This window comes from Camarhynchus parvulus, chromosome 10 (assembly GCF_901933205.1).
Source record: "Camarhynchus parvulus chromosome 10, STF_HiC, whole genome shotgun sequence".
Classification (NCBI taxonomy): Eukaryota; Metazoa; Chordata; class Aves; order Passeriformes; family Thraupidae; genus Camarhynchus; species Camarhynchus parvulus.
This window is the reverse complement of record NC_044580.1, coordinates 11,661,165-11,676,157: the sequence shown is the minus strand read 5'-3', so window position 1 is coordinate 11,676,157 and position 14,993 is coordinate 11,661,165. Positions and strand designations below refer to the sequence as shown.

The following is a 14,993-nucleotide window of genomic DNA, read 5'->3' as shown; positions in this document are numbered from 1 at the left end:
CAGATAAGCAATGCTCACACTTTGTGTGTTCAGAGGAATTTCAAACCAAGAATCACCCCAGCATCAGGTAGCAGATGTGCTGTTGCTGTTCTGCAGCTGAGGAAGGCAAGTGGCAGCAACAGAGGCATTTGGAAGGAGGATGAAATAGTTACAGGGACAAAATAAGAGTAAGCACAGCTTTTCAGACACTAAAATGAAGCTCTCAGGAGGCTTCTTTTCCTTCTTCTCTCTCCTGTCTCCCAGTGACACGAGGGGTCTCCAAACTGCCACATATCTATGCTAAAATAAGGGAAAAGAGTGTGGACCAACTCTTCAGTCTACTAAGTTTTACCCACAAGCTGGGGTTCAGCTATTAATGCTGTCCAAGCACTTTCTCCTGGATTTGAATTCTGATTCCTACCTTTGGAGGAGGATGTGTGAGCAGTGGCAAGCACTTGGGTTAGATGATGAAGGTAATGAAGGAAAATAACTAACAAACCCCAGAAGCAAATAAGATGGAAAGGTCAGAGACCAAACAGTGCCAAAGTAAAGTGAATTTGGCAGAGGAGAAAAGAGAGGGAATAAAAATAGCACCAAAGTCAAATGATCCCATGTTAGCACAACCTAGAGCACTCCCTCCCTGGCCAAGTCTCACAATCAAATACTATTGATCTTCCCTTACTTCTAGCAGATTTCAGGCAGAGGAGAATCAGGTTCCAAGAAAACAAATCAAGTGCCAGAACTGTGAGACCTATTTCTGTCTCCTTTCCCTCTTAGGTCTTCCTGGGCAGGCCTGAATTCCACCAATTTCCCACTAATCATCATTTCAATGTTCTACATTTACAGTAGCAAGCCAGAGCTAGCAGCACTTTTCCTTCTATCCTAAACTGGCACCGTTTCAAAATGTGCCATAACTTCACAAAGCAGGCTGGGGGACACACTAAATTTGTATCTACTCTTGGCAGCAGTTTATATGAAAGAGACACTGTGTCAGGATGCTAAAATAGTTTTTAAAAATCCAGGAAAATGTTGGGTACAGCACACTTTCCAGTAGCTGGTTTCAAGCAACCCATGTGTAGAACTGTTACACGGCTGTCTCATAAGAGCCAAACAACTGAGCTTTGTTATAGGCTGGCTTAACATCAACAATGTCTGTATTTTTAATTTATATCTAAATCAAAAGGGGTATTTGATTCCAGATAAAGCATTTAAATAGATGTACATAACTGTTAAAACAAATTACACAAATTATGTGAGGACATGCAAGAAGGAAAGGTCGAGGGTTAGTTTATATTAAAATTCATGACAAATTGGCTGTTCTTTTAATTTAAAAAACACAGTTTTTCATTGGTTAATTTGATAAAATACATGTTTAAGAAACTTCACTCCTACCAGATATTGGTTTTTATGGCTCAGTTTGTACAGTTCACACAAAAGACATACGTGGTTTATATAACTATTTTTGAGCACTTTCAAGGATTTCCTAAAATGCTTTAATAAATTGTTAAAAAAGCAGGTTAGCCCCTTTAGAAAAAAGAGCAGATAATCCAATATTGATGAATTCCCAGGTGTTAGTTCAACACCCAACACCTCCAGCTTTCTTTGCAAAGAATGTCCATGTTATTTTCTGTGTTCCCAGCTGTCCAGCTTCCCATAACTCATCTCAGAATTTTGTGCTACTCTGTTTACATCATGTATGAATGTAATACTTCCTCCAAAGAAGAAAATTTGATTTCTTATGATGTATAAGGTAACAAGAAGAAAGTGGACCTAGACTAATAGGAGAGGATTTAATCACAGTAAATCAAGCAAATATTGTGGAACACATCTTACAAACAGGTAAATTGAACTCAATTGAGCAAGGTGTTGGAATGAAGTAACAGCACACTTGGAAATCAAAGCAAGAAATGCTAGTTCATTATTTATTTGGATTTAGGCCACTGGATATAAGCAGCACACAGAGACACTCTCCACTTCATGCAGATATTTCTGGCAGAGGCTTGTTGCTGTCCTGACTTCTTGTGTTGGCAGCTGACATTAAGCAAAGTCACCCCCCTTGCTGGAAATAACACACAACAGAAAAAGGGCCATACCAACTTTTGATTAGCCCTGCTCCAACCTTTTGAAAGAAAAATGTTGTGTTAACTTTGAGATTTAGATGAAAGAACATGCCTGATGGTGGAATTAACCCACCAAAGAAGCTGCTTTGACTGGTTTCTATTTTGCCAGCTGTTCAGCCATTGAAGGGCTGTACTGCAGTATGTCACAGAATTTTAGTTGTCAAAATAAACTAGCACAAGAAGCCTGCAATACTGGGATAAATATTTTCTGCCCTTTTACTCTTTTAAATAACTGATCACTGCTGTTTCTTGAAGTAGCAACATACAGCATCAGACAAGAAATTACCTCAAGCTTCATATTTTTCAAGATGTCTTCCCTTCCCAGCTCTCCCAGCTCTCTTCTTCTTCTGTGCAGAATCACAAATTCATTTTTCTATGACCCTTTTCCACTCCCACTTACGCCATGAGACCAGTCCATGCCAACAGCCTCACCATGACAATGACTGTGAAAGGTTCAGACTCTGTCTCTGAAAGAATGACTGACTAAACAATGACAAAGACAGAAAAAAATTCTATGAAGTTGCACTCACTTTCCCCCAAAAAGCCACATCAGAAGGAAGGAAGAAAGACAGCTTGACTGGATACACTAAGGAATGCATTTAAATTTAAATTAAAACCTGATTATTGTCCTAATGCATTTGTATTTAAGAAAACCAATGATTAACTGAAGAGAAAGTAGAAAGAAATGAAGCATGGCCTACAATAGAATTGTGGAGGCAGCATGCTTTAGTTGACTTGAACTGCTGCTATCTCTTTGTAAAATTGTTGTAGGTTTTGATTGGGTTTTTCTTGGTTCAGTTTGTTTTGTGTTGTAGTTTTCAAAAGACTTAACCTCATGAATGGTATGTGAAAAGAAATTTCACATGGATGAGCCTTGTGGGTCCCTCCCAACTTAGCCAATCCTCTGATTCTGTGATAAATGAGAAGACCTTGATTTATCAGTATTTGACCAGTAAATAAAAAGGGGCTCCAGGAGGTTTTTTTAAAATAAAAATTGTCAAAGGGGAAAAGAAAAATCATCATCAAGGTACTTCTGAATTAGGCAAGTCCAACAAAGTCAGTAACAATCCCTTTTCCTGTACTTGCTGCCAGGAGTTGCTCCAAACATTTGCCATTGTGTAAAATCCCCCTTTCAATGGGTCAGTGCTCACCCACTTCCACGTGCTCTTCCAGATCCTCTTCTTCTTTCCACATGTTCATATTTTCATTTTCATGTTATATAATTACAATGCAATCCTTTGATTTCCACTGCTCCCAAAAAAGGACAATAAAAAGCATGCAGCAAGGTAATGAAACAAACTTATCTGAAAAAAAAAGAGATTCACAAGGTTATTAATATTATTTCCTCCTTGGCAATGATCCATCTCTACCTTTTTAATGAAAAGCAGAAGTGTTATAGAACATATATGGAAAAGATCATCAGTGCCAGATGAAAAGGGTTCCAGGTAAGTAGCACTCCCAGTTTAGCAAATTGGAAAGGCTCAGAGTTGTTTGAAGCTGAGACCCCACAGACAACAATCTACCTTCAATGCCAGCATTAGCCCATCTCCTCCTGCCCTGGCTGCCCTTTCTGGGCCTATTTCTGTAAATATAACAAGGTATTAGATTGCCAAGATCACCAGTCAGAACACTTCAGGTCCTGACATCTACTAAGAGAACCATTTGGGCACAAACTTTCATCATTTTAGATGTTTTGACCATGAAGTCATGGGCAGCATCACCCTGGGGGTCCTGTTTATAGCTCTTGTGCTTCTCTGTAAGGTCTTGAATTGAAGGTAAAAGATTACTTCACTTCTTTTATACACAGTAGCAAAGTTGTTGAAATAAAGTCAGTTCAGTTGAATTTTTAGAGCAAAAGGAAATCAGGCATTCAGAGTGCTGCCTTTTAACAGTGAAAGGAGCTTTTATTCTTTTTATAAATATCATATTTTATATGAGGTTTATAAATATACTTGGCAAAGAAGTTCCATCCAAATGTTAGCAATTTCATATCTTTCATTTAAAGGATATTGACCCAGTTGATTTGTAATTAATTGCAGGCTTTTTTCCCATTAGCTTATCGATTGAGGAGCCTGCAGTGCATTCCTGACTGCATTATAAATTACAGCTGTGCTTCCAGGGTACATTTGGTCGCAGTTAATTCCCATTGTCTACATTTTTCACATTGTAAGAGTTACCTGCTCTACATCTTGCCAAACCATATCCCTTACAGTAGAGAACTACAGGCCCTTTGTTTTTGTAGATCTACTTCTATTAGCAATAAATCCAATTTTCTGCTTATTCAGATTTAAGAATGCAACAGTGAAAACCAAAAATACCTTCATTCTCATGCTCTCAAAAAAGGCCTCAGCCAAAGCTCAGGAAACCTTCTGGAGGTTTTCCATTGACTTCAGAGAGCTTTGAATCAGCCCCATTCAAGCCCAGCTGAGTGGGTTGTTGCAAAAGTAGGCTTGAAGACCATACTTGAAAAGAGTCCCACACCTTCAAATCACTTTCTTAAAAAAAATCCTTTACCGGAACTCAATAAACCTAGCAAAGGTATAAAAATTAAAACCTTAGATAAAATAAAAGCAAAACATCTAGGAAAGGGGTGAATTCCAATTGTGTTCAAAAAGATGGCAGCATTAGAAAAGAGTAAGTGCATTCATAGAAGCTTGTTTCTCAGTAAGGGCAATTTTCCCTTACTAAAAACCCCAACCAAACAAAACTTGTGTTTAAATAGCACTTACCTGAATTCACAGTAGTGGAGTTCAGTAATATGCACTGGAGTTCTCATGCAATCCACAACCTGGACCATCTTTAGTGCCTATACAAAGAGAAACCAAACCAAAAAAACCAAACCAATAAGAAATTAAATAAAACAAATGTAATTTAGTCCAAATTATGTCTAGATTGTGGCAGGAGAGAACAGTACCACACCCTAAATTTTGTTTAAGGACCAAGCCAAGAGCAGCTCTCATTGTAAAAAGTAGAGCCATTTCTTTTTCTGTTCAGGGAGGTGCAGTTCTGCCTGCTGGTTGTAGGCACAGATGTGTGTCCTGAGCAGCACCTCTGTCAGGCTCATTCTCAGCAGCCCATAATTCCATTTTAGTCATTTAGAAATAAGCTGCTTTCCCCAAAATGCTTCTTCTTGGCACTACAAACTCATCATCCTGAAAATGAAAGGAATCCTTAAGTACCTAAGTTACTGACATGTTCAAGTCATTACCAAGAGAGAACATCTCTTGGAACACTGGAATTATGGCCCATTCTGGCAAACACTGTAGCACTGCATTCCCACCCAAAATGGGAAGGCTTCTGAGGCCAGTCACATTTTAGAGGTCCATCGTCTGTCTCTTGATCTTCACAGCAGGATTTTCACTAAAAACCCAACTATGGGGGAGAAACTGATGTCTTGCTTTTATAGAAAGGTTTTTCAACAAATGAGATAGAATTAAACTAGAGAGGATAAACCCATTCCAGCTGAAAAAAAGCCTGCCTCAGAGAGGGTTTCTGTGCCAGCACAGGATAAACCAGTTCCTAAAACAGAACACAGTTCAACACCAGAGACTTGTTTTACATTTCTTTCAGAGTCTTTGCCAACAGAGCAGTATCAATTTAAGGGCTCAGCTGCTTTGCTTCCTGGGCAGCACAGCTACATCCATGAACACTGCCCAGCCTGGGCACTACTGCACGAGCAGGGACAGGGTCCCCCATGTGCAAATTCCTTTTGAACTGGCAAAGTTGCCCTTGCACCACGAGCACAGCCAGGCCCATTCACTGCTCACTCCTGCCAAGCAAACACATGCAGCACAACCAGAGAAATTTCATCTGCTCACACAAATCTGCCTGACAGGGATCAAACTCCCCATCAAACCTGGCTTGACACAGTCGTGCCAGCAAACATCTGTAGCAGAGACATGGCCTAAAAGTCACTGCTTTAAAGGGAAAGGCCACCAGCTGAGCCTTGCTTTCTCTTTGATCCTTTTGAATGTTATATCAAAGCAATCCAAAGGGCCTCTGCTGAAGGGGTTGTTGCTGCACTGAAAAGGCAAAAGCAGAAACACAGGAGGAGGTGAGGGATGAAATACACACACAGAGCACCCTAAGACCCCAGAAATAAAGGGGGTTCTGGCAGGATTAACTTTATTGTGGGTGCCTGTCACTGGCTATCTAAAGACCAACCCTGCTGCTTATATAAGACTCAAAATGTCTGAATGCATCTGGCCAGGGATTACATGTCCATATGTGCAACCAAATCATTAATTAAATAACTTATTTTTCTTCTGCCACTCATCAAATTTCTTTCAGAATGGTATCAGTTAAAATGTTTGCACAGATGGCAGCTTCCAACAGCAAAGACTGAATACCACACACTGCAGACACACAGTGTAAAACTACCATGACACTGCATTATTTCAATCTATGCACCTAGTTGTTTCAAGCCCTTGAAAAATGTTCCTGTTTAAACCATAATTTATGAATGGTCTCAGAGAAATCTGTGGCTGCAGCCAGCACAAAGTCATTGATGAGGCTGGATCCATTCACCCTTTTGGACAGAGGCTAGCAGAGGCTGCTGTGCAGGTTCTCTGTTCCCAAGTGGAAATTCCACCTGCCTTTCCAATGCACCAGCTGACATCAGACAAAGACAGGCTGAGATGTGTCCTCACACAGCCTAAAGCAACCTGAAATAAGGATTCTGGATATCTGTGAACGCACACTCATCATCACACAGCAATTTCTGTTTACCTAGAGACCCTTGTCCCTTTCTCCAAGGTGAGCCAGCCCCTGCAAGGAATGGTGACCTTGACACACATTAATTTGACAGAGCTCCCATGCCTGCTGTAATTCCCTGGAGGAAACAGATAGACCAGAGTTCCTCAGGGGATGGGCTGTGTCTTGTAGTGTCCTTGGAAAGCAAAATATTACCACTGCCAAAATAGTGAAAAATGGTGCTTTGGAAAATCAATTTTTGGAAATTTTTGGAAAATCAATGACCAGACTGACTGGGTTTTTTCCCTTCCACAACACAAAGAAGCATGAGGCACTCCAACTATCTCCAAAGGAGGGTAGAAACTCATAATCCATTAGAGCAAATACTTAGAAAAATAGAAATCCCCAAAGGAGTTCACTTGTACACATTTATTAGCAAAACTAATCTTGGCTTCCTAACTCCCTGATTATGCTTTCAAGGAATAAGAAAGAGGATTTTAGTTTTCTTGGCAGTCCCACTGAAAACTGCCAAGATGAAGAACAAGTAAGAAAGGTCATTTCAATAGCCAAGCAAATGGCAGAAGCAGACTACCAAAAAGACAGACATGATCTAAAATGAAATGTGCTGGACAGAATTAATTCCACCCAGTAAACTAAAAAAAAGGGCTGGTCCATATTCAGCTTACAGTCTTTTTGCTTCTTTTACATCCCATGTTGCCTTCCATCTTTGCTCCTCAGCAGTCTAACATTGTCCCTGCCCCTGCTCTTGGCCATTCCCATTTAGCCATGCCTGCCTCTGAAGCACAGGTACACACATTGATATCACACACAAACACCTCTCAGAAAACAGAGCTGAGGTCTCCTCTGCACTGCCAGTCACTCACCTTGCTCTGATCCGTATCCTCCTGTTCGCCCCCAAAACCACTTTCTTCAAATGGACTTTGTGATGTGGACTCTTCATTAGAGAAACTAAACCAGGCTTATAGAGTCCTACACACCTGAGCTTTGATAAATTACTAGAGGCTAACTTGATTCATGCCTGAGAGTGAAATATCCTTAGATTGTTCATAACTGGTTATTTTTGTAATGAACTTTTTTTATTTACAGCATCCCTACTGAAATCCTTGATGTTACACTCCTGTGAAGAAACAGCAAATATTTTTTTTTCATTCACTGTTTTGGCACAGACAAGCTGACTAGCAGTTAGCAGCATTAAGCCAGGCTTCTCAGCTGTGTAACAGGTATTAAGATGAAATCACAGCAGCATGGGTTTTGGTTTACAAATACCCTTCACTGGGTGAGGGGAAGGACAAATGAAGCTTAGTCTCAACTGACATCAATTGCAAGGATTGCAAACATAGTATGTTAGGTCAAATATACAATTACTCACTAGAAAGTGCTTTTTGTGTGCTTGAAAATCAGTCTAATGGACGGTCTCAGTGGCAATGGCCTTATTTGTGCATGCAGAGCATGACAAAGGATACAGGTAAACTGCCTGGTTTTGATGAAAGAGAGCCTTAAAAAAAGCTGGAGGTGCAGACAGTTTATAGATGGATTACAGCAACATAGCTTGTGCTGGTCAATCACAAAAGCATAAACTATATTAATTCACTGTAATGTAGTAACTGCATGATCCATCCTAAAATATTTGTCAGCTGGTTTTCCCTCATCCACAAGAACAAACATTTAAGCAGATTGCTTAAATGGTTTAACTGAATGGATTTAATGCAATATTTTAGTGAAATTCAGGCTTCTGGACAAGATGCTTCTGTTTGCAACTGTGACCCAAAGGCAGTATAATTCAACATTCCCATATAAAGTTAATTAATTGGCTTTCATTCTAATTTGTCATGTTATCAGAGACAGACAAATAAAACCACAGAGCGGAAAGAAAGAAAACACAAAAGAGGAGGAAAAAAGGAAACTTCTTCCAGTGAACAAAGCACAATTTATGTTTTGGGTTTTTTTAACCAAATATGATTAAGCTACGTCCAGTAGAGCTGGAAAGTCAATACAGAGCACTCTTATCAGCAGTGATGCATGCCTCACTTCTCCAAAGGATGATTAAATGGGTGTAAAAATCCACTGGGATATTTTCAGTGTGACATTTCTGCCATGACTTTATCCAAAACAGAGAGTATCAGCTCTCAGGAAACATGCCACTTCCTAACTCAAAGGCTTCAGAAAGACTCAGTGGCAGCCCAGATAGAGCAGGAATTTCAGTGATGGTTTGATCATGTACCTTGCTCCATGGGGTTTTCATTCCCTAGAATGTATCACAGCAGTGTCAAAGTTGCACGGGCTGTAAAGGAAAGAGCAGGTTTGCAAACACACACTGCTTTGGGCCTTCCCCTGCACTGCTGACCAAGGACATCTTCAGTGAGAGGAAAATGCAAGTGGCTGAATCGAGTCAGATCCTTCTCCCTGCAGAGGAGGGGGAAAATAGTACTGCCAAGGCAGCTGAAGCAGGGGGATTTCAGCTCATTATACTTGTATAATAATATTTTTAAATAATTCCCAGAGAAGTGGAAAATCAGGGAAAATTATGACAGGCAAAGCCTGGCTGCTGGTCAGAAACCCAAGAGCCGGTTTAACCACATCTGACCTATCTGGCATGTTTTTTTGTGGCAACTGGTATCAATAAGTCACCTTAATGTCAGGAGTGTGTATTTTTTTCAGGAGTGGTCAGGATCTGATTTTTTGAATCAGATGATGCTGCCGTTAATAAAACCTATAGTCCATAAGATGATTAATTAATGTGACTAATATCAACAATCTTGAGAGCCTTTGTGTCAAAGGCAAACCAATCATTCCTTCCTTTGCTCTTTAATGTATTTATGGTCTTGTGCAGAGGAGGAATACAGTCAGTAAAGGAGAAAGCTATAAATACTAATGGGCAAGCAACTATAGCAATTTATTTTTTACCATGGTGAAATAAGAGTTGAAGCAATTAATACTGGAATTAGCCCATATTAAAAAAAAAATAAAAAAAAATAAAAAAAAACAAAACAAACAACCAACCAACAAACTAAGAAGGGAGAAATAAAAGAAAAAAAAAAAAGGGCTTCTCAATTCCTACTTTATCATGAAGAGGCTGACCTTTGGGGAAAAAAGCTTGGATCTCTTCAAACAAGACCAGCCTGGATTTCTATCAAAGCACTGGCAGTGGTGTTTTTTGTGGTAAGCCACTGGGATTAAAAAAAACAAAGCAAAATTACATTCCCATTCCTTAATTTCAGGCCTTTGCAGAACTCCTGTAAGAACACAGAACATGGCTGGTTGTGTAGCAGCAACCCATTAGTGGTGCAAGGCTCTTTCACAATCCCTGCCTCATCACTTTATACATCCTTTAAAAAAAAAAATTAACCAGCACAAGAATTTGGAAGCCTAGAGGACAAAACACCCAGCAAAACATTCAGACAGTTTAGTCAGGAATAGTTCAGGACATGTGAATTAGAAGCATGTTGATAGGGTGGTGTCTGCAGCTGGAAACCTTACCCAAAACTCAGCACAGGAGTGCTTTGTGCACTGCCCAGGGCTAAAAATTCATAATGGCATCCACCTCCAGAGCAGAATTTTTCCACAGAGAGACCTGAAAATACTCCCCCAAAAGAGGCTCCAATCTGAGCCCTGACATGACAGAAATCTCACCCCTACTGAGGACAATTTGTAGTTGGCAGGACATTGCCTTTACAAGGAGCTATTGAAATAGATGCTGCTGCACTGGGTTTTGCTATAACAGCAAGTGAACTTGATCACCAATTTAAAAGTGTATTCACAATTGCTATTTGATATTTACAGAGAACCTTTAACCAATTCAAAACAAATTAATCCTACACAGAACAAAGAGCTCCCATATCAGCTTCACAGAGGCATATGACATGTTCTCATCATGCACATGAACAAACAGGAAAGAACAGATTTATTGTGAACTGGGGTTTTTGCTATAAATTAAAAGGCTGTTCCCTTTTATATGTCATGTGTATTTAATTTCACTCCATAGGGTAATCCACTGAGAATTCAGAGAGTGCCAAGATCTACTTTCCCCATTCCTTTTATTTCCTTAGGCAAATATCTAGAATTAGAGACAGAGAAAAGATGAAAAAAAAAAAAAAGAAAGGCCAAGGGAAATACAGAGGTCCAAGAAAGAAAGTAAGACCAGTCTAAACAAGGATTTTTCCTGGTCTGTGCAAGCAGCACTGATTATTTATAACAGGCAAAGGCATCTGTCTTTGATTATGATTTCATGTATACTGAAGATGGTGGTGAGCTTAATGTGTGCCAGAGAAGATTGTCATCCTGCAGTTTGAAATTCTAGTGAGAAAAATGAATCTCTCTCCCAGGGAATGCCTTCTACCTTTGACTAACTGAAGGACAAACGGAAAGAGCTTTTGTGCCAGGAAAAACAAAACTGCAAGCTATTACAGAATGTAAGGAAATCCGATTCAATTTGCAAGCAAAGATAGAGTCAGAGCACACAAATTTTACAGAAATATCCTTTGAAGTGTAACTGTTCAAAGGTGTTTCAACTGGTTTAAATTTAAAACTGAGGAATCCATATGATGGAGAAGATCAGCTTTCCTTTCTACAAACCTTTTTTGGTAGGCTACAAACAGCCTTTGGTTTTGTGTTATTTGAGAAGCATATGCACAGTGGCTTTAGGGAATAAAAGCAGCCCAAAAAGGCACTAGGTAAGTAAAGCATGAGGATACCCAGAGGACACACATAAATCTGAGAGAGGCACTCTACCATCTCAATGCTCGTGACAAGATGCTCCAGTGTAACAATCTATTAAACTGGCATGTAAAACATTAAACCTGCTGAATCTGTGTTCTATGGTCCCTTTCAATGAAAACAGAAACAGCTGGACCTCTCCAGCCCAGCCAATCCACAAGGGGAGGGATAAAAGGAACCAGAAGCATCTTGCAAGCAGAGGCTTTTCTCAGACAGGGAAATGGGGGCTGTTTCTCTGCTGTCCCCCTTGAAAGGGTGGAAATTGCACACTGCAGTGACAGCCCTAAAAACCATCAAGACATGTGACACTTTGCAGCCTGAGCAAGTGCTCTGAGCATTTGTTTCATTTTCTAGGGCTGAGAGAAGCAGCTCCCAATTAGTCATTCTTGTCCTTCAGGACACCCCATCCCTATCTGAGATCAAATGAGCAAAATGCCAAAGACTTCAGGGCTCCCTTCTTCCCACTGCCAGGTACATCCGCAATAAGCATCACTTGTTCCTCTCTCCTCATTTAGAACTAGATCTTAGCCCTCAGGTACAATCAGAAAACCTTTCCTGCCTTTTTAAAAAGCCACCAGGCACCCTAACTGTGCTACCAGTAGTGCCAAAAAGGACATCTGCTGATTTGATGGACAAGCTACGGTTAAGAGTCGTCTGAAATCTGTACAGCTTGTCAAGAGGAAGGAGCTGACAGCATTTTGTTGACACGTTTCCTCAAAGTAATGTGCAGTCTTAGAGATTTGATTTTGAAATACTCTGCATTTGAAAGTTGCCAAGTGATAAGATGTCATTTGCACTGAAACTCCATTTTATCAGTTTCTCATCAGCTTGAACAAACTAGAAGGAAGGAGTCTAGATAATTTTTAATTATGGTGGCAGGGTAATTATGGAAGTTTAGCCACTGGAGTAGAATGCTCTCAAACAAAAGCTGTTTTATTGATTGATTGGCTACATCTGGTAACATATATAAAAACTATAAAATCACATTAAATTATTTTTCTTGTAGTAGCTAGTATTTTAACACTTCTCATTTAACACACTCCATTAAAAAAACAGAACATAAATCCCAGATAAAATAACAGAACTCCAGTCAGTAATCACCATTGGATTTCTTCAAATATTAGAGCTTCAGGCCTGAGCCTAGACTGTAGATGTGACTGGGATTTTTGCCATTTCAGTGCCACTGGAATGGGTTCAGACTTCGGGTTGGTGAGTTACACTAATAATGATAATGAATGATAATTTCTATCAGGCAGCCTGGGTTAGCAGGGAAAGCTGTCACATTCTTTTATGTACCTGACATTGTGCTGAGAAATTGCTATCTCTGAACAAGCTGACTGAGGGCAAGTGTGAGAAAAGAAAATGTCAAACTGAATCCAAACTATTTTCTTATTCTCCCACTTCACCTCTCTCTTTTAGAGCATGCTTAACCCCTTGGATTTTATTTTCAGACCACAGCATTTCCTAGTCCAAACACCCCTGCCATTTCTCAAACCACTCCCATAACTTCCTTCAACTCTGAAAATGGAGGAGGAAACTGCTTAGAAGATTCACAAGGGACAGGGCATAAATATTGAAGCCAGTATTTATTTATTTATTTATTTATTGGCAGTGATTTTAGTGATGGGTGCAACATACCCAGTTACCCAAACTTATCAGGACAGGCTATTCAGCATTTTAAGACTGTTGGGTTTCTCTAAGTGCCCCAAACAGGGCATTTTAAGAATAAGGCCACAAAATTCCTAAGGGCATTAAAGTATTTTAGAGAATGCCCAGTGGCAGTATGCATTGAGTTCACTTTGCACATTTTCAAAATTTGACTTCATATCACCTTCTTTATTGATTTCTGTGTGAAAGAGGGAAGCAAGTGAAGCATCTGTTTCCTTCTTCAGGACAAAGTCCCGGCAGGAGGAATACAACATTCATTTTTTGGAAAGCCTTAGCTGAAGAGCTTATATAAAAAGATCATTTCTCAGAGGGCACAGATGAAATTTCAAAACCAGCAGCACTGGCTTCTCAGACAACAATGAACACCCTCAGGTACCCCAGGCAGTCAGTGTCTATTACAGACTCACCTTTGCAAAGCCAGGTACAAATGGAGCTTCCAGATCTAAAACCTGCAGCTGAACAACTCAGAGGTTAAATGTCAGTGTCTAGAGAAAGCAAAAGGCTTACCAGTGGTGGAGTACCTTACTCAATGCCCAAGCACAATGATAAGGCTACAGAAGAAAAATAAAAGAAAAAGAATACTAATCATCTAACCATTATCAGGTGCTCTCCCATTTAACAAAGAGCAGGAAGGGAAAATACCTCATACTTGTACACTTAACTTGCTCCTGACCAGACAGACAGGTATGGTTACATAATACTACTACTACTACTAATAATCATCATCATCATCATCACTAACTATTATTAATAATAATACCACCTCTCTTCACTTCCCCCCCTTCTGGGTTTTTCTCTCTCTGGAATTGCTCAAGTGAAATCTCTCACTTAAATCCTTACCTGTGTTAAATGCAAACTCATGGAGATACTCCATGGGCAATTGGGAAATAAATGTGAATTCTGATTCAAAACTAATATTCATTGTTACTCATAAGAACTTACAAAACATCCCAGATATTTTGTATGTTTAAATGAGCAGGAATCTCATCAGACACAACTAGAATTAACTTGTTGGTCTGAGGTGATGCTTTTGATCACTGTAACTTTAAGGAGTGTGTTTGCATTTCTGCTCAACTGAACACTTAAGAAAAACTGAAAAAAAAATGTTGCTTGCTATGCCAGTCTCACTAGAATGGGATCTACAGTGATAAAATTTCCATTATGTTCAAAGTCATCAGCAATCAGCCAGTGGGACAGAAGAACTGGGAGCTGCACTTTTAAACAACATATCTAGGTTATTTCTTTTTGTCTTTAATGCAGACTTGGTGCAAGAGACGTAAGAAAGGAAGTGTTGTTTCAGCATCACAGACAAACCTGGCTTGGATCTGCAGAAATACAAAATAAACATCTGGTTTATCAATTTTAAACTAAATAACTCTGTGTCTTTTAAAAATTAACAACAGCACTAAAATATCATTCAAGTTTGATTATACCGTAACATTCAAAATTGGGTGAATTTTTCCAAAATGGGGTGAATATTTGTGCATGACTCATAAAAGCCCTGCAAATCCCAGCCAGCTCCAGAAAGGGTGACACAGCTCCACCAGCATCTCGCCTCTGCCATAATGAGCTTTAATTATGTAATTATTTCACACTTCAAGTGATTTGCACATGTTGTTCATGATCCTAGAAGCCATAAGTAGTAACATATGAGAAATTATGAGGCTCTGTCCTCAAAGCTAGATGTCTGCAAGTAGCAGGAACAGCAGAAAATCCTTAGAAATCTTGTTAGAGCTGAAACATCATTTTCCTGCAAGATCATAACAACCCTTACCCAGCTCAATCTTGCACTTTTTGGAT

General features: G+C 39.6%; 1 long non-coding RNA gene across 1 annotated transcript in view; it reads right to left on the bottom strand.

The window, feature by feature from the left end:
- Positions 1-4,870: 4,870 nt before the first annotated feature.
- LOC115907438 overlaps positions 4,871-14,993 on the bottom strand; it is a 39,360-nt gene continuing 29,237 nt past the window's right edge. The window contains exon 5 of the long non-coding RNA XR_004061047.1: positions 4,871-4,905. This is a non-coding gene — a long non-coding RNA (uncharacterized LOC115907438). The remainder of the gene's footprint in view (positions 4,906-14,993) is intronic.